Here is a 20,519-nt window from a genome sequence, read left to right as displayed (position 1 = left end):
GTGAAATGTATGGTATATGTCTTTGACTTTTTTCACACAGCATAGGTCCATCCATATTATCACAAATGATAATATTTCATTTATGGCTGAGTAATAGTCTATTGTGTGTATATATATATACCACATCTTCTTTATCCATTCATCTATTGATGGACCCTTGGGTTGCTTCCATATCTTGACTTTTGTAAATAATGCTGCAATAAACATAGGGTGCGTGTGTTTTCAAATTAAAGTTTTCATCGTCTTTGGGTAGGTATTCAGGAGTGGAATTACTGGATCATCTGGTATTTACGCTTTTCATTTTTTGAAGAACTTTCTTACTGTTGCTGTAGTGGTTTCACCAATTTACACATGGTTTCCTTTTCTCCATATCCTTGCCAGTACTTGTTACTTCTTATCTTTTTGATTCCAGCCATTCTGACAAGCACTAGGGTGATATCTCATTTTGGTTTTGAATTGCATTTCTCTGATGATTAATGATGTTGAACACCTTTTCATGTGTCTGTTAGCCATCTGTATTTTTTCTTTGGAAACAGGTCTTTTCAAGCCCTCCGCCTATTTTAATATCAGACTATTTGTTATTTTGGTGCTGAATTGTATGAATTCCTTATATATTTTGGATGTTAACCTCTTATTAAATATATCATTTGCAGATATCTTCTTCCATTCAGTAGGGTGCCTTTGCATTTTGTTGGTTTTCTTTGCCTGAGGAGACATATCCAGAAAAATTTTTACTAAAGCCTACGTCTAAGAGATCACCTACATTTTCTTTTGGGACTTTTATGGTTTTAGGTCTTACATTTAGGTTTCTAATCCATTTTGAGTTAGTTTTGTGTATGGTGTAAGAAAATGGTCCAGTTTCATTCCTTTGCATGTAGCTGGCCGGCTTCCCCACCACCATTGAAGTGACTGTCTTTTCTCCTGTAGTATATTCTTGCCTCCTTTGTCATAGATCAACTGACCATCTGAGCATAGGTTTATTTCTGGGTTCTCTATCGTGTTCCATTAACCTATGTGTCTGTTTTTGTGCCAGTACCATACTGTTTTGATTACTGTAGCTTTGTCATATATCTTGAAATCCAGGATTGTGATACCTCCAGTTTTGTTCTTTTTCTCAAGATTCCTTTGGCTGCTGTGGTTCCATGCAAATTTTAGGATTATTCTTTCTAGTTCTGTGAAAAATACTATTGGTATTTTGATAGGGATTACATTAAATAGATTGCTTGGGATATTTTGACAGTATTAATTCTTCCTGTCTATGAGCATGGAATATCCTTCCATTTCTTTGCTCTTATCAATTTGGATGGCTTTTATTTCTCTTTCTTGTCTGATTGCTGTGGATAGGACTTCTGAAATGAATAAAAGTGATGAGAGTGGGCATCCTTTTCTTGTTCCGGATTTTTGAGTAAAAGCTTTTTAATTTTTCACCTTTGAGTATCTGTGTACTTGCCATCTATGGCCTTTATTATGTTGAGATATGTTCCCTCTACACTCCATTTGTTAAGAGACTTTGAACCGTTTTATCTCTGAATGGGGGCTATAGAACGATTCTGGGCAAGCAGATAATACACTGTTTTTAAAAAATCCCCAAACACCTCTTTCATTTCTTAAACAGGTATTTTGTGTATCTTAAAGGAAGTTTTCTAAATACAAACACAAAGTAAAGGGTCTTAAAGGGGCACGATAGAGGTGAAGGAAGATATTTCACGGCTACTAAGTTATGATAAATCCCTCTCAGATCTAATATAAGTAATTAATGTTCATTTGAAGCTTACTAGCTAAGCATTTGCTTCTTGTGGTTAAGTGTCCTGCGGTCAGTGTTGTATTGAGTGCTCCCAGCAACCTTATTCTCATTCCCATTTTATAGATGAAGAAACTGAGTCTTAAAGGCTAATGTTCCTCAGGCCTGCCTGACCAGGTGACTGAGTGGAGAATTATGCAGGCAGCAACTCCAGACCCAAGCTCTCCACCATCATCCTGCCATCTTCCTGTCGGAGCTGCTTATTCTCCTCTTGGCTGAAAAAAATGCTGTCATTTAGTTACCCTCCTAAAGTGAAGTGGGAGTTTGAGGAATCTTAGCACAAACTTGTACTGGCTTAGGCTATGTAACAAAAAAAAAAAAAGTACTGATGTAACTCTTAAAACATTTACATCTTATAATTTGTCAAACAAGGTCTTGAACACAACCAGGGAGGTTCGTGATATACACACAGGATAATCCTGATTAACTTGACTAGGTGGAATGATTTCATGTTGTATTCGTCATAGTTGATTTTCTTCTCATATCAGCTAGAACACCAACTGGAAGATATATCAAATATTCTTCTCCAGGACATTGGATTGTAATTAAAGAGCTCTGCTCCACTGCTTCTTTAACTTTCTCTGAAGGCCAAAATCAAAACCAGAACTCTAGCATACTTGACATTTCTTTCAGTCTTGTGCATTAATAAAACTCTTTTACTTGCTGCTTTGTAAGGAATACATTTAGGAAGGCACAAAGGGTTCTTATTTCCTTAAGAACTTAATGCATCAGGACGTGACTTTTCAATACGAAAATGACTGATCTTTTAAACTTAACTATGAACTTCTTAATTAATAACTGATTAAAAATAGTGATTCTTGAAATTTCTAGAAAAATGGAAATAGCTGATAGAAAGCTATGAAAAGAATTTATAGAGGTGACTGCTCATACCACAACCACTGTCAGCTGTCCCATTAAGAAGGGTTGCTCACTATTTTCAGGGTAGGATGTGGGGTCTCCGTAATATAATGACACACTTAAAATTACTGATTGTATTGTTTTGTAAGTATCTTAATCATTTTCTAATTTTATGATAAAGTTTGGTTATTCAGTTGCTTGTAATTATAGATTATTTAGCATCCCTTCAGCTATCAAATATACATCTTAGATTTTTCTCAACTATTTCTCAAGTTATCTCAAGTGTGTAGGCTCTAGTAAAATTTAAGATTCATTTTAAGGCCATTAAAAAGGATTAATTCCCATGTGTTTTCTTGAAGTTGACATTGTATAGCTACCAGTGTCTTCCTTTTAAGAAATTGAAGCATTCAAATGGCTAGATTCAGGACCTAATGTCTTTCAAGAAGAAAAAGTGTATTTGTATGTAACACTAAAGCAATTTACCAAATGTAATGTACCTATAGACAGGAAAACTGACTGCCCATGCACCCCTGCATCTCTGATGAGAGATGTGAAGAAGAAGGAGTGGTGCTCTCTCCTAAGGAGACTAAAACATAATTGGGAAGACAAAAAAAATCATTTAACCATTAAAGTATCAGGGCACTAAACCAGTATTAACTGCAGTACCGAGCTGGCACCTTAATACTCCACACTCCAAGTGTGGTCTTCAAGCCGGAAGCAGGTCTCCTGCTTGGAGCTTATTAGGACTATAGAATCTCAGGCCCCACCCCTGAACTACTCTATCAGAATCCGCATGTTAGCAAGATCCCCAGGTGAATACTCTGCATATTAAAGTTGGAGGAACCCTGAGCTAGAATAATGCAAGCAGAGGGGTTTAGACTCCACAGCACTGTCCAACAGAACTTTCTACAGTGATGGAAATAGCTTTTTTTTTTCTTTCCAACATGATAGCCACTAGCTTATGTGGCATCTGAGCACTTGAAATGTAGGTAGGGCAGCTGATGCACTGAGTTTTTAATTCCAAATCTAAATTTAAGTAGCTACGTGGGGCTAGTGGCTACCATTTTGGACAGTGCAGGAGAAGAGCATTGGATTAAGAATCAAAAGGTATCACAGTGTTTCAACACACACTATCTATATGGACCACCTTTTCATCTGTAGATGATGGGTTGGATTAGATTATCTCAGTTTTTATTTTAGTAATGACTGTCACAGTCTATTTCTGTGGAAAGAACGTTTCTTTGAACAACCAAGTCTTGACATGCCATTTTTAGAATACATTGTGGGCCAAGTCATCAAGGCAGGAAGGAATGAAAGATGGATTTACTAACTAGTGGCTCCCCAAGGAGGAGAGCAAGGTTTGATAATCAGCCCGTATGAAATATTCAGAAAATGTCTTGTTCCCGCTGTATCCCTAAGGCCTAGATCACTGTCTGGTACATTGTAGACACTCACTAAATACTTGCTGCATGAATGAATCTGATGCTTAAATGAATACTGGAATAACCAAACAGAGCTGTTATTCAAGTCCATTAGATTTGGTGTGTATCACTGGGTTTTTGTTTTATTCTCTTTTCTTCTTTGTTCCTTGGTAAATTTGTTCAAGAATAGTCCCCTCTCAGGCCCCAGCTAGAGCAAAACTGAAATAATTCAGTAGGCATATTTGTATTGAGTGAAGTGCTTTATTTACTTTTATTTTTTTAAAGATTTTTATTTATTAGTTCATCAGAGACACATAGAGAGAGGCAGAGACGTAGGCAGAGGGAGAAGCAGGCTCCCCGTGGGGAGCCTGATGTGAGACTCCATCCCAGGAGCCTGGGATCACGCCCTGAGCCAGAGGCAGACGCTCAACCACTGAGCTACCCAGGTGCCCCGAGTGAGGTGTTTTAATTTAACAGCATCCTAAATAAGATCTTTGTGTTGAGATTTTGTAAATATAACTGACAAGAGGGGTGCCTGGCTGGCTCTGTCATTGGAGCACACAACTCTTGATTTTGGGATTGTGAGTTTGAGCTCTGCATTGGGCATAGAGAGTACTTTAAAATAAAATCTTTAAAAAAAAAAAAAAAAGAAGAAGAAAAAAGAAAAAGAACTGAGAAGAACCAAAACAACTCCATAGGTAAATACTTACAATTTTACCAGTTGATTAAAGAGCATTGCTAATCATATATATACTTAGAGTACCCCCATCCCGACTATAAATGGATTAAGTTTTCCATGGTTTGGGCGTGAAGCTTAGAGTCTTCCTACTAGACAGGGGAAGAGACGTACCTAGGTGCGTACCACTGAGGAAGGGGTTTGAGAGGCGAAAGGGGCGGGGGGTTGCGGTGGGCAAAAAACAGGAAGAGGTAGGAGACAATGACGAGCTCAGGGGCAGTTGAGGCAACTGTGCATCAGATGGCCCCATCAGTGGCACCTCGACCAGGTGTACAGAGTTCAGGAACTCAGGAGCCAGGGCCTTCTGCACATGCTTTTAGGGATTCAGGAGAGAGGGTGCAAAGAACTCCCATTGCTGAGGACTGGACCCCACAGGAATGGAGGGAATCCAGAACTCCAGAGCTCTTGCTTTCATTCCTGGGCCCCAGAGCCTGAGCTTGGGAGGACGGTCAATGTCCAACCTCAGTAAGGAGATTGCTTGATGTACAATCAACCTGGGGAAAATACAGTCACTGGTCAGGAGGAGACATTAGCCACAGGGAGCCCAGGCTGGTAGAGGCCAAGAAAGTTCCCAGAGCTGAGGTGATTTTGTAGCAGCTAGAGGCATTGTTAATGCTGGCCCTCTTTTGTGGTGTCCCCCCTTCCATTCTGTCCTCAGTTTCCTGCTTTGATTTCTTTCTTTAGCAACTTCCTTTCTGGCAGTAGGCCAGCGTGCCCTTCGATTCCCTCGGTGCCAGTTCTGAGTCTTGCTGCTCCTGGTACAGCTCCTCGGGCTGAGTGTTCATCTTTCAGACCTCCTTATCTTTTGACCTCTGCGCAGCCAGGCCTTGCGTTATGCAGTTCAGTGGAAGATACTTACGTCTAGACCAGAGAACCAGGAGATTTCTTTTTAATCAAGTGCTGATTTTACTGCACCGGGTTCAGTGTGTAGGTAAATTATGATGCAGGCATGCTAACCTGTGCCTCCTGCCTTTGCCCTCTAAGTAGCTGATGAGCTCCCTGGGGCCGGGGGGGGGGGGGTGGTGGAACGGGGTCATGTTTGTTATCCCTCCAGGTGGCACACCTTGAGCAGCCGGTAAGGGGATGTTGATGGCTGGTGGTCTGCACCTGCACTTCCCACATTGTCAGCTGCCTCCCTCCCAGGAGGAGGAGGAGGAGGAGGAGGAGGAGGAGGAACAGTTTCACTCCAACCACTGGAGTGCTCAGACAGTTTTTCCAAAGGCCATAGAATTTAGGATGTTCCTGACCACCTATCTGCCATGTTTCCTAACACTGGCCTGCCTTTGACCCCAGTTTCTATCCAGTCTGCTCTGCCTCTGATCCATGACAGAAAATCCATGGAGAATTGAGAAAGAATTGGTGGGTTCATTCAGCTGAAGAGTTTAGGAGTAAATCTTGCTGCTGGCGTGTTGCAATCCCTGTGCTCAGGGATCCGTAAAGACTCGAGGCCCATTTGCCTCGTGTGCTGGATGCGTGCTCAGGCAGCGTTGTCCAACATGGAGGCAGGTGTGCATACCAGCAGCTGTACCTGTCTGTCTTTCTCCGTAGTTCAGGAAAGTCCCAGACTGAGCTCATATGCCATCAGCCACACCAGCTACTGGCTGAGGGGGTGGAATGTTCCGGTTGCCTGGCTTTGAAGGGTCATGGGCTCTGTTCTAAAGCCAACAGGAGGCTTCGCCCCATTAAAACCACCACAGAGTGAGAGTGGGGTGGGGGCATCTGTTCCCACAGAAGACCTTTTTTAGTAGGAAAAAGGAAAGTGGATGTCAGGAAGACAAAACCCACAGATGTCTACCACAGTGTGCTGTACACATTTCTTTGGCCTTGTTCTGTGGTTTAGAGTCAGTGAATTTGGTCTTTCCCGTCCGTGAGGTAGGTTTATCCTCCTGGGACTAGAAACCTCAGTTCCTTTGTTTTGTTTTGTTTTGTTTTGTTTTGTTTTGTTTTGTTCTGTTTTGTTTTTCCAGCATCCTCTTTCAAAACACTGCTCCTTTCCCCACAGCTCCGGTGGCAGCAGACATCAGGGTGTAAAATTTGGAAGGAGAGACAGTCCAGCAAAGCCGGTAAGAGCTCTGACGAGTGTCAGTGGCTCCCAGCCCTGCCCTTTATAAGTCCTGTCACCCCCAGACAAGTTACTAACCTAACCTCTCAGGCACTTAGTAATCGTTACCTCAAAGGGCTGCTTGAGGAGCTGATCCATTATTATGTCTGAAGCTTTCAGCCTGGCTCTGGCTTCTCGAAAATGCTTACTACACCTTCTCTGTCGCTACTGTTGTTAATAATCATAATAAAAACCAGGGCCAGGCCAGGGTTGCTGGCCCCTCTGCGGGCACCCCGCAGGCTGAGTGGCTCCAGCATTCCTCCCTCACAGGGCTGGCCAACACCCGACTTCCTGAATTCGCACCCCCCCCCCCACCCGCCACCCTGGGCCAGGAAGGTGTTTCTTCCGGCCTACTGCCTCCCCTCAGTCGGGTCTCACGGGCGGGTGCGTCCTCTTTTTTTAAACTGTTTTTCTTTTTAAGATTTTATTTATTTATTCATGAGAGACCCAGAGAGAGAGAGAGGCAGAGACACAGGCAGAGGGAGAAGCAGACTCCCTGATGCAGGACTCGATCCCAGGACCCGGGCTCACACCCTGAGCCAAAGGCAGGCACCCAACCACTGAGCCACCCAGGCCATCCCTTAGCCCCTTTTCAAAGTGGATTTTGTCTGTTATGTACCGTCTTTGCCAATTTTAGGTATTTTCTCCTTTTTAGTACAATTTAGGAATATAAGGAGGTGTAGGTCACATTGCCTATTTTTTATACAATCCCCCAAGTACTTTGAATGGAAACTTTATAAATAATGGCTATTTATAATTGTTGTCTAGACTTAACAAACGGTTATTTAACAGGCAACGAAATAATTTACTCACAGTTCTTATGCTATAATTACACACACCACACTTACGGGGCAAATGTTAGGGCCTGTGCTGAAAATATAAGTCTTGTTCATAGTGGCAAATTATTCTCTTTGGACAATGAAATTTGTATTCACTAGTCTGAAATAACAGAACAAATTCACTTTTCAGGGATCACATTCTTAGAGTGGAATGTCTAAAGTCATAAACTTGATCTAATCAATGCTGATGGAAGGGTGTCAACAGAGTTATTTATTAGCTTCGAAATAATACAGTCAAACATTTTAAAAATACAGAAAAGAAAATAAGAGAACAACCATAATCCTGCTTCCCAGAAAACACTGTGAACATTTTGGTGTATACTCTTTTATGCTTTTTTTTCTCCTGTTCATGAATTTTTCAGGCATACAATTCAAATCGTACTGTACATATGTCATATGATGTTTTCAAATGTTAATACATTATTTATGACTTTCTAGGTCTAAACATTGTCTGTAGCTGCACTGTTCAATACTAAAACCACTAGAAACTTGGGCTGTTAAGCAGTAGAATGGTGGCTAGTTAGAATTAAGATGTGCTAGAAGTGTACAACCACACCAGATTCCAAAGGCAGTACAGAAAGGAGTACAGAAAGGAGGATATCTTAATTTATTAAAATTATTTTTTTAAAGATTTTATTTATTTATTCATGAGAGACACAGAGAGAGAGGCACAGACACAAGGCAGAGGGAGAAACAGAGCCTGAGATTACGACCTGAGCCAGAGGCAGATGCTCAACCACTGAGCCACCCAGGTGCCCCTAAAACTATTAACTTTTATATTGATTACACATTGCAATATTGAGTTAGATAAAAATATGTTAATAAGTTAAAAAATATGTTAATAAGTTAATCTTACTTTTTTTTTTTTACTTTTTTAATGTGTCTACTGGAAAATTTTAAGTTACAAATATTCAGATGCTATTTCTGTTGGATAGCACAGGTTCTGTGGTGTCATTTTTAGCTGCATAAATTTATATTTCATGAATATAATTATTGAACCAATTCAGTTCCATTATGTTGAATCTTCAGGTTACTTCTTATTTTTCAGTATTAAAATTACTTTCTGAACACCCTCTATACAAATCCTTTTACGCATTTCTGATTATTACCTTAGGATTTACTGCTAGAAGTAGAATTACTGGGAGAGCAGAAATTTTTAGATGAGAGATAATGTTACAAATAAATGAAGAAATAAGTAATCTTTTTGCTTCTCATTATTTAGTTCTCATTTTCCTTATAGAGAAAGATATGATTTCTGGTCACTAGCAATTGCTTATGTTACACTGAATCAAAAACACCTATAACAACTATATTCAAATTAATTTAACTTAGCTATGATTAAGTTTTTGAAAAGTCTGCTCTAAAATTACCTGTTATATGTGAATTGCTAAGTATAAGGGCTGGAATTCAGCATTATACTCCCTCCTAAATTAAAACACATAGACTCTGGGCAGCCCGGGTGGCTCAGCGGCTTAGCGCCACCTTCAGCCCAGGGCCTGATCCTGGAGACCCTGGATCGAGTCCCACGTCAGGCTCCCTGCATGGAGCCTGCTTCTCCCTCTGCCTGTGTCTCTGCCTCTCTCTCTCTCTCTCTCTCTCTCTCTCTCTGTGCGTGTGTCTCATGAATAAATAAATAAAAATCTTAAAAAAAAACAAAACACATAGACTTGAGGTTGTTGGTTGTAGACAAGGTACAGAGTCTGAAACCTTTCAGATTTGTCTCTATCATACTATGATGCAATGGCAATGAGCTTAAAAGACCATTTATCTGAGGCCCAACATATTTGATCTATTATTTGCATAAAGGCATAACCTAACACTATTTAACACTATTTTTCATTGCATATTAAAAACAAAACCTTAGGATATTTAGCAATAGGGCATATATTTGATGAACAAAGTTGTACTTTTCTTGTAATATTGGATAAAATATACTGAAGTTTTTGCATCACATGGCCAGTAGAGCCTCTGTAAAATCTTCCCTCCTTCCTTCCTTAGGATTTTTGCATTTTGCATTTTTCTCAGGTGTCTCAGGGATTCTCAGGGAAAATGTCAGGAAACCTCAGGAGTTGCTGAACCCTCTTCCTCATCCTCTGGGTATTATTGAAGAAAATGCCAGTTCAAGAAATAGAGCTTATGTTTGACTCAATAATTTAGCGTTGTTGAGGATTTATTGAACTAAATAGTGACTTGAATATAATTTAGGGGGAATGATTCATGGCATTCTAAAGTATAAAAAGAAGTGTTTCTGGTTCTCTCTCAGTGTTTGATTTAAAATAATACATTTCAGGGGCGCCTGAGTGGCTCAGTTGGTTAAGCATCTGGCTTTGACTCAGGTCAGGATCCCAGGGTCCTGGGATCGAGCCCCACATTGGGCTCCCTGTACCTTGGGGATCCTGCTTCTCCCTCTCCCTCTGCCCCCCTACTTGTGCTCTCTCTCACTCTCAAATAAATAAATAAAGTCTTCTTTAAAATTAATAAATTACATTGTCCACCAATGGAAGAAGAAGAAAGAAAAATCCATAAGGTAATCCCACTTGGCACATTCTTCCTTTTTCCTAACTTTGAGTCTAAAGAATTTGAAGAATCAACCTCCCCAACCTCTAAACAGATATTCCAAGCTGGATTTTTCTCCTTATGAGTGAGAATAAAAGACTAATTTTCAATAGAAGAGTATTCAAAACCACACACACACAAAAAGAACTATTGCTTTTGATAATGTTGTCTGAGAGCCTGCCATCTATACATTTTGGATCATTAGTTGCTTTATCTTCCCTCTGGAATAGGTAATCATCCAAAAAAATGTTTACAGAGCTCTTTTATTTCTAATTTGCAGTAAACTTTTCCCACTTTGCCATCTGATTGAGAAAGTCTTTCTTTCCATTTATTAATTTTAAAATGTGTCTTCATTGAACACAATCTATACTCTTCATGGTCGGCCTTTCAGTGAATGTACATGAAAGTACAGTAGGTTGTAGCATGGGATAGTTTTCAATCTCAGATCAAATATAGTAGCAGCAGATCTGAGATGACCTGGCTTCTGTAAGAATCACACTTTATGTGATATTCAATGGTGACATTTTAAATAAACGAGTAACATTTTATTTCAAGTAAACAAGTAGCAAAGCACAAAAGCTTCATCCTTACTCTTATTCTAGCTTGACTCTGGGTAAGCAGACACGCAGCTGCCATTTTGCCTATTAGAAGCATGAAAAAAAAATTTAAAAGGTCGTTCATTTAGGTTTCTTTTAACTTGTGTATATAATTAATAGCTTAGTTTAATTCGGTATTAAACCTTTGCCATCTGCAGGATTATCGTGCCCTAGTGACATAAAAGTTCCATAGGAACATGTTTAATTGAGTAATTAAGACTACAGAAAATGCTTCCAGAGAAATATTTTGATTACAAATAAAATCAAAGTAAAATATCTAGTTTTGAAGGACTAGGTATTTTTCCTAATTTAAAAAAAAAAAAAACCCTGCCATTTATTTTAGTGTAATTTTGTAAATGTTTCCATGTGTATTGCCACAGAGCAAAAAGTCTAAATCTAACACGTTCGTCCACTACAAAAAAAAAAAGGGAGCAGAGGAAAAGAGGCTATTTTCAAGATAGGCTTCTCTTCGTAGTTGGACTTTAGGGGCAGAGAATCATCTCTCAGCTTCTTCGTGGAGATTTATTTGAGATGTTACAAGACCTGTCTTCTAACCATGATGATGAAGAAGCCGTGCAGTCCTTTTTATAGCACAGCCCATCCACACGCTTATCGTATAGCTCACACATACATATTAGGTATGTGATTATTATTTCTTGATTTCATTCACACATTCGATAGATTTTTTTTTTTTTATAAAAAGGACTTTTTTTTTTTCATAGCAGTTTGAGGATCACAGCAGAATTTAGAGAAAGGTACAAGCATTTCCCATATACTTCCTGCCCCCACACACGCACATGCACCACCACCACCCCCAGCATCTCCTGCTAGGGTGGGACATTTGTTACAGCTGATGAGCCTACAGTGACACTTTGCCATGCCCCAAAGTCCATAGTTTACATTAGGGTTCACTCTTGGTGTTGTACATTCTATGGGTTTAGACAAGTGTGTAATGACATGTATCCATCCATTTGTATCATATGGAATTTTTTCACTGTCCCCAAAATCCTCTGTGCTCTGCCAATTTGTCCCTCCCCACAAGCCCCTGGCAATCACTGATCTTACTTGCTGTCTCTGTACTTTTGCCTTTTCTGGAATGTCGTGTAGTTGGCATCATAGAGTATGTAGCCTTTCCAGATTGGCTCCTTTCACTTAGTAATAATCATTTTAGTTTCCTCCATGTCTTCTCATAGCTTCATAGCTCCTTTCTTTGAGCTCTGAATAATATTCCATTGCCTGGATGGACTACAATTAATTTATCCATTCATTTACTGAAGGACATCTTGGTTGCTTCCAAGTTTGGGCAGTTATGAATAAAGCTGCTATAAATATCCATGTGCAGGTTTTTATGTAGACATAAATTTTTAATCCCTTTGGGTAGATACCAAGAAACACTAGTGCTGGATCATATGGTAAGAATATGTTTAGTTTTGTAAGAAACCACCAAACTGTCTTCCAGAGTGTACCATTTTTCATTCCCATCAGCAATGAATGACAGCTCCTGCTCCACATTCTTACTAGCATTTGATGCTGTCAGTGTCCTGGATTTGGGCCATTCTAATAGGTCAAGGGATATTTTCTGAGCATGGACTATAGGATATCAAATGGAGTTTAGCTGTTGGGGTGCTAGGGTGGCTCATTAGGTCCACCCAAGCTTGATTTTGCCAAGTAGATCTGCCCAACTTTTGATTTTGGCTCAGGTCATGATCTCAGAATCATGGGATTGAGCCCCACATCAGGCTCCACACTCAGCCTGGAGTCTGCTTGAGAGTCCCTCTCCTTTTCCCTCTGCCCTTTTCCCTACTCTTGCTTTCTATAAATAAATAAACAAAATCTTTTAAAAATTTATTTTTATTTTTTTAATTTTAAAAAAACTAAATATAAAAAAAAGGACAAATGGAGTTTAGCTGTTATACAGTTAAATCCAGCCTTCTCCATGGGGGATACATTCCAAGACCCTAATAGATGGCTGAAACCGTGGAGAGTATGAAACCCTGTATATATTATTTTTTCTATACATACCTATGATAAAGTTTAATTTATAAATTGGGCACAGTACGAGATTAACAACAACTAATAATAAAGCAGACCAATGATAACAACATAGCATAATAAGAGTGTGAATGTGGTCTCTCTCAAAATATCTCACTGTCCTGTCCTCACCCTTCTTGTGATGATATGAGATGATAAAGTGTGTACATGACGAGGTGAAGTGAGGTGTAGGATGTGGGCAGTGTGATGCAGCATGAGGCGACTGTTGACCCTCTGGCAGTGTGTCAGAAGGAGGATCATCTGCTTCTGGACCCAGCTGACTGTGGATAACTGAAACCACAGATGACAGATAATCTGAATACATCAAATTCTACCTTATTGATAGAATATAAAAATTTCTGGCAAATCAAAAACAAATTTTTTAAGATTTTATTTATTTATTCATGAGACAGAGAGAGAGGCAGAGACACAGGCAGAGGGAGAAGCAGGCTCCATGCAGGGAGCCCGACGTGGGACTCCATCCTGGGTCTCCAGGATCATACCCCAGGCCGAAGGCGGCACTAAACCGCTGAGTCACTGGGGTTGCCCTTCATCTCTTTTCTTAATTGTTTTAATCTCCTAAATGTGTAGAGGTGATGCTTGTCCACAGTTTCACATTGGACACATCATCTTTGACTGTCACCCCTGTGTCACCTCAAGCACCATAGACTATGTTTTATAATGAAATGACATTTAAAGGCAGATACAAAGCCAGGCTGTCAGTATTACGTTCTTTTCTTTTGAAGTATGAAGACTTCTTGCAAATGCTGTTTTTCTCAAAATTTAGGAGCCCTCTCGAAACAAGTATTTTTCCTTGCCACAGCTAAGACTTATGTACAAATGTAGCCTTCCCATATAAATTTGAGAAAACTTGCACTTTTTTCTTTTTAATTGCTTTATGGCAAAAAAAAGATAGTAAAAGTTTAGATAGACATGAAATAGTACAGAGTATATATAAAATATTTCACAGATTATGTATCATTAGATACAGAATTAGTTAACTTTTTTCCCAACATACTTTTTTTTAAAGATTTTATTAATTTATTCATGAGAGACAGAGAAAGAGAGAGAGAGGCAGAGACACAGGCAGAGGGAGAAGCAGGCTCCATGCAAGGAGCCCGACGTGGGACTCGATCCCAGGTCTCCAGGATTAGGCCCTGGGCTGAAGGCAGCGCTAAACCACTGAGCCACTGGGGCTCCCTTCATCTCTTTTCTTAATTGTTTTAGTCTCCTGAATGTGTAGAGATGATGCTTGTCCACAGTTTCACATTGGACACACGATCTTTGACTGTCACTCCTGTGTCACCTCAAGCACCATAGACTATTGGTTCTATCTGGGAACTGCCCTTCCAATCATCCTGTCATCCTCCTTGCCATGCTTAAGGCATCATCATCATTATTTCACAGCCTCCTACATGGTCTTTCTGACTCTCCTGAACCATTTTCCACACTGTGGCCATGGTCATCATTCTGAGAGGCAATTCTGATCATGGCCTGGCCCTGTCAGAACATGCCAGTGGGTCACTACTCAGGAGAGTTCACAGGCAAGTCTCTAGCAGAGTGGTCCCAGTCCACTCCTGCATGCGTCTCTATACACCATTTTTGCACTTGTGCTCCATGGAACCTCCTCACTACTCTCCAGGTAGGAAAATGCCCAGATTTGTCCTCCTTATTCCTAAAGGACATTTCCATCACTCTTTTGTCCTCTACATTACTATTCCCGTTCCAGTGTCCAGAACCCATGTCCTTAACCACTGTGTCTCACTATCTTTCAAACAAATATCTATTTAAAAAGGATCACAACTGATACAGAAGAATTTTAATATAAATATTCTAAAAATGTAATAGTGGTTAGCACTGACAATTTTTATTCAGTGGTTTAACTTCAGTTCATCTTTCAGTATTTCAGGAACACTTTAAATCTATTGGATTAGTAGAAAAATTATGGGAAAAAACCCTCAAGATTACATAGCTAAAATTCAGGTGCTTGCACTTACCAGTCCTTTGTTTCTCTATAACATGCAGTGCCCTAGAGTAGCCTTGATTTTCATAATCAAATACTCTATACAAAACAACATTTTATAGAGCTTCTGTATTTCAGATGTAGTTGCTGTTTCAAATTACACGTATTGCATAGGTCATTTTAGTGGAAATAAAATTAGCTTAAAGATAGGAAGTGCCTTTGATTAGCTCAGTGAAGCCATGGTCAATTCAATTAAAGTGTTAAAATATATTTCAGGGGAAAGAATGTTTAGGGTCGTAAATTAATTCAACACAGTTGTTCCCAACCACGTTCTATTTGCCTGGGAATGGGTACTGTGTTTGGTACTTTGAAGATAAATGTTGTTTACAAAATGCCTAGTTAATAAAAACTTGCTTCAGAATGCTATGTTTGACATCAAAGATCTTTATTCTGAACTTTGTGGTTGACAAGGTTTAATTTTGTTTAAGTATGGGATGGGAGAGTCTTGCTGGATAAGTTTGCATATAGATAAAAGTTACAGGCTTATCCAAATCACCTGTTCGGTGTTTATAGCTGTATTTCCACCTGTACTACATAATGTGACCCTAGATTTTTACCCTTTAATACACCTTGAGGGCTTGTATTTATAATTGGGCATTTCTCGAGCCATCTGAAACACTGAGTATGTGAACGACATGTGTGAAAATCCACTGCCTCCATCAGAGTGTCCTTCCTTTTCTTTCTTGGTTGTTGGAAGACTCAAGAGACGTGGTTAATATCAACTTATGTTTCAAATGGAGCTGGGAACTAATGCAGTAGCATGAAAAATAGTCCGTTGGAATATTTACCAGGTGACCTCGCTATGATGTAGCACAAAAAAGACCTGGTTCCCCCCATCTTGTCCAAAATTTAAGAGTTGCCCTGCACTTGAAGAAAATTCAGAAAATGGGCATCTTGGGTAACCTTTAAATGGCTATTCTAAGTTTGAAGGGGACTTTCAGAATAAATCAACTTTTTTTTTTATTCTAAGAAGTTTTTGTTTTTGTTTTTTAAACTCCTATGAACTGCTCTGGGACTTGGGTAGCCTTTCTGTTAAAGTGGCTGCGGATAAAATGGACAGAGGAGCACAAAGCTTGCTTTCTTCAGGAGAGTTCACTGAAAATTGTTAGATCCTTTAAGATCAAATTTATGTAACGTATCCACTTTAAAAATAAATTTGCCAATTTCTTGCTTTAAAGAAAGATTCTATGTGCTAATGAAAAAAAAAAAAACCTAAAACTTTGTCCAGCCACCAAAATAATAAAACTCACTTGAGGCAGTGGTGGGTTTCCCATGGCAAAATGCCACATGCGGTGCTATTAACATGACCGAGGCCATCTTAGCTTCAGATGTACACAGCTCTTATTTTAAAGTTTTTAGAATCTTTTTTGGCTGTGTGTTACATTTATTAAAACAAGATACGTTTTCAGATAAATAGCCTTTCTGTTGGCACATCTAGATGGTAATTTTGTGGAGCATGCTGTGATATAATTTAGAAACCAGATTGACAGTACCTAATTTGCAAATTTCAAGGCTAAGATACAGCCTAGATTACTGGAGAAAAAAAAATCAGTCAAATTTGTGCCACTTTGTTCTGATTCTATTACAGATGGACTATAGTCTTATAATTCCACATTATTCTAGTTGTATAAGTGAAGTAGAAAGTGGCCGTCCTAAAAACCACTGATTTCACTTGCAATATTTATATAACTAAAACCAAATTAGCTTGTTTTGAGGGTAATTATCTTACTCTTCACTGTTGGTTTGTAGAGATATGGTCTTCATAGGAGACATTCTCAGTTCTAGAAGAAATGGGATAGGTTTCAAGAAAAGCATTTCTTCTGAATTTTGCCTGGCTGGTTAATTTCTCCTGTTACCTCTTTCAACTAGATTCTGTTTACAACCATTTTGAGATTGAATTAGATCCTAATTGAAAGGTATTTTCCTTCATCCATTAAATATATAATTAGTAAAGAAATACAATTTTTCTCAAAATAAGGCTTTTAAAGTTTTTCGCCATCATTCTTTTGACTTTCAATTATATAATTAATATTTATACTAGTGTAATAGAAATTGCCTAGATGGATTGTAGGATATATCTTTAGCTCATTTATCCTTCTCCCAGTAAATGTCAGCACACATCATGATATTATATCTGATTCAGATTGTGCACATACTGAAATTTCTTTGAAGCTCTCATTCAGGTTTGCAATACCTCAGATACCTCACTGTATTATTAACCAGCCAAATTTGATCAATAGTTTGATGTTCTGCCTAAATTAAAGAACTTTAAGTTAAAAATCTTTCAAATTGAAAATGTATTGTTAGATTAACGTAGACAGCACATGAATTAAAGAGAGGCCTAAATTAAATTAAAACAATATGAAGAGCCCTTTGCCATTGGCCTTGTTCACATCATCTCCCCACTGTGCTAAGCACTTTCCATGCATCATCTCATTCAATCCCCATCACAACTTGGTGAAGGAAATTTTACAGTTCCATTGCATAGTTGAGGAAGAAGAGGCTAAGAGAGAATGGAATGACATGTTCCACATCATGAAGTTGGTAAATGGGAGAGTCCGCATTCTAATTGTCCTACTGCAAAGTCCGCTATCTGTTAATTTTCTCATGGACATTGTCCGCCAAGGCTCTATCTGTTTCTTTGCCATATTTTAGATTATGTTGGAAGAGTGTGGTGAGAGACTCAGTGCCCAATGTGTAGTTGGAGACCCATCCGTGTTCCTGTGGAGATTCCATATAACCTTCTTACTTCAATGACGGCAGATCCATCATAAATCTGGTAACCCATAGATTTGGGTGACCTTCTAGTTTATCAGACCTGGCCACTTGAGAGGGTGAAAGAAGGTGCTGTCAATAATTGTGCCTAGAAAAGAGGCACAAACTAAAATTTTTCTGGGGTGAAATGGTACATATGGTTACCTACATAAGGCAGCGGTGGCAGGAAGGGGCATCACAGCAGCAGTAGGGGCAAGCAGTGTTGCAGGTAGAAATACACCATGCTGCACTACTGCTACTGGTAGGGACAAAGAAGATTGATAAATTATGGTTTAGATCAGTATTTCTCAACTTTTTTTTAAAGATTTATTTATTCATGAGAGATAGAGAGAGAGGCAGAGACATAGGTAGAGGGAGAAGCAGCCTCCCCACAGGGAGCCGGATGCGGGACTAGATCCTGGATCCGAGGATCACTCCCTGAACCGAAGGCAGACACTCAATCACTGAGCCACCCAGGCGTCCCTCTCAACTCTTTTTTAAATCATATGCCTGTGTTGCTAAACACGTGGGTCTTCCTTTAATGTAATTTGAATTGCTAAATAAAGTAAATGTTGGGTTAAAACAGTCACAGCCATGGTTCAGAGTTCAGCTTTGTTTTTAAGGTCTCCAACTTTGCCCCACCCCTTTTAGCTTAGCTACTCCTGGAGGTGCTTCCTCACCTACCATATCCCTGGTTTAGAATTATGGAGACTGGGGCAGCCCCACTGGCTCAGCGGTTTAGTGCCGCCTGCAGCCCAGGGTGTGATCCTGGAGACCCAGGATCGAGTCCCACGTCAGGCTCCCTCCCTGCATGGAGCCTGCTTCTCCCTCTGCCTGTGTCTCTGCCTCTCTCTCTGTCTCTCTCATGAATAAATAAATAAAAAGTCTTTAAAAAAAAATAAAAATAAACTTAAAAAAAAAGAATTATGGAGACTAGTTTTGTGTAAATGTTCGTCCAGCTGAGGATTAGTCAAAGAATAGGCCATTTTACTAAGTGTAGGAATGCTGTTTTGTTACCTTCACCACGATTGGTCAATATTTGCTCACCCAGATCAGAGGAGGGGATGGAGTTGATCAAGGACATTGAGCCACAAAGGTCTGAAGAATCTCTTCTAGTTGATAAAAGTCTACAGCTAGTTCTGAAAATTCAGTAAATACCTATTAACCACATAATGGAGGCAACAGTTTAGTTCCCTGGAAAGTGCTATGAGAAAAGTGGTACTAGGAACTTGTCATATTGGGAGGCCTGGGGGGCTCAGTCAGTTAAGTGTCCAACTCTTGATTTTGGCTCAGAGCCATGAGATCGAGCCCCAAGTCAGACTCTACACTGAGCATGGAGCCTGTTTGGGATTTTTTTTCTCCCTCTCCCTCTGTCCCATCCCCCTCCCGACAAAAAGAAGAATTTGTCATGTTGAAGAGAGTTTTCAGTATTATAGATGATAATGATTACTAATTGAGGGTCATGTACCACAAGAGAGAAATGATGTAACCCTTCTTGCAACATTTTGGATCTGACTTTCCTAAATAAAGCAGGAAATTATCAATTATGAAGCCACAGTGCACTGCAGGCATGGTGCTTTGTACGTGTTAATCACCTTATTGCCCACAGCAACAACATCATGATGTAGGTGCTATTATTGCTGCCATTTTAGAGAATGGGAAACGGAGGTACTGGGAGCTAGCACAGCTGGTGAGCAGCATTGCTGTTAAATGAACCAAGATTATCCTGTGAATAAGTGCAACTTCTAGTTTATCAGAGCCTACAGGGATATTATTGCGAGCTTTTTGAAAAGTCTAACATGTATTATTCCTGCCTCAGTGAGAAGATGATTGCCAAATAAATTTCAAGATCATTTAACTGGATGGTAATAGTAAGTATAGTTAAGTTTTAAATAAAAATAGGATTAAAATTCATCTTATAACTTTTATATTGGTGAATTTGACAGTATTTTAGTTTTAAAATTGGAAGACAGATGCAAGGACAAATATAGGAAAATTAAGGATGACTGAGCTATTTTTAACACTTTCAAATTAAGACGGCAGCTGTTGTTAGTGTCAGAACTTAAATAACTTCGCTTCGTTAAAAAATCCATAACATATGGATTTCAGCATGTTGTATACTTATTGTTTGTACTTATTAGGGAGAGACACTTCAGTTGAAAAAAAAAAAATGAGAAATTCTCCAGGGTCCAAAAAATCATTCTAGTTAGCAGGCAAGCAATCATAGTGTTATCAAGATATCTATCCTCAAAAATGTTTGATGCTTTTAATTTAACCAATATTTACAGTAAAGCCAGTTTTCATGCTAATGAAAGGAAAGCATGGTATCAGGCTGGGTTTTTAAATCTCTTATTTTTAGAATTACAAGCTCAAGTCTAGAAGAGCCGTCCTGAGACTTCTCAACTCCTGCATTGAACTCCAGAAATTCATGTCTATCTGGTGGGCAGAAAGAAATGCATCTATTATGTAGAGGAAAACCATCTTTCAGACTACCAAAGAAAATAACCCACTTTTCTTCTCAAGTGCCCGGTTGGTTAAGTATCAAAGGATACATTTGCCTTTTATCAACTGAAATTCCTCTCCTCTCCCTTCAAACTCAGACCTCAGGGACTGCAAGGTGTCCTTGAGTTAGGAGGAGGCAATGAGGCTGGTAGTTGGCCTTAAAAACCAGCCCATGGAAGAAATGAAATAAGGACCCCTGGTTAAAGATGGCAAATTGGGTACACATATTTGGCTCTGTCTTCTTTCAAAATTTCACCAAAATAATAGTAAATAAATTATCTTTTTTAAAAAAGAGATGACC

General features: G+C 39.2%; 1 protein-coding gene across 4 annotated transcripts in view; it reads left to right on the top strand.

The window, feature by feature from the left end:
• Positions 1–20,519, top strand: part of PRICKLE1 (prickle planar cell polarity protein 1) — a 112,494-nt gene that overhangs the window by 44,888 nt on the left and 47,087 nt on the right. Inside the window, exon 1 of one of the 4 annotated variants that reach the window (XM_041736231.1) lies at positions 6,846–6,879. The exons of the other annotated variants lie outside the window; for them this stretch is intronic. The gene's annotated coding sequence lies outside the window, so the exon portion shown is untranslated. Of the gene's footprint in view, positions 1–6,845; positions 6,880–20,519 lie in introns of those variants that run through there. 4 annotated transcript variants of the gene reach the window in all.

The sequence above is a fragment of the Vulpes lagopus genome, chromosome 21 (genome assembly GCF_018345385.1).
Source record: "Vulpes lagopus strain Blue_001 chromosome 21, ASM1834538v1, whole genome shotgun sequence".
NCBI lineage: Eukaryota > Metazoa > Chordata > Mammalia > Carnivora > Canidae > Vulpes > Vulpes lagopus.
This window is presented reverse-complemented; position numbering and strand designations above follow the sequence as displayed.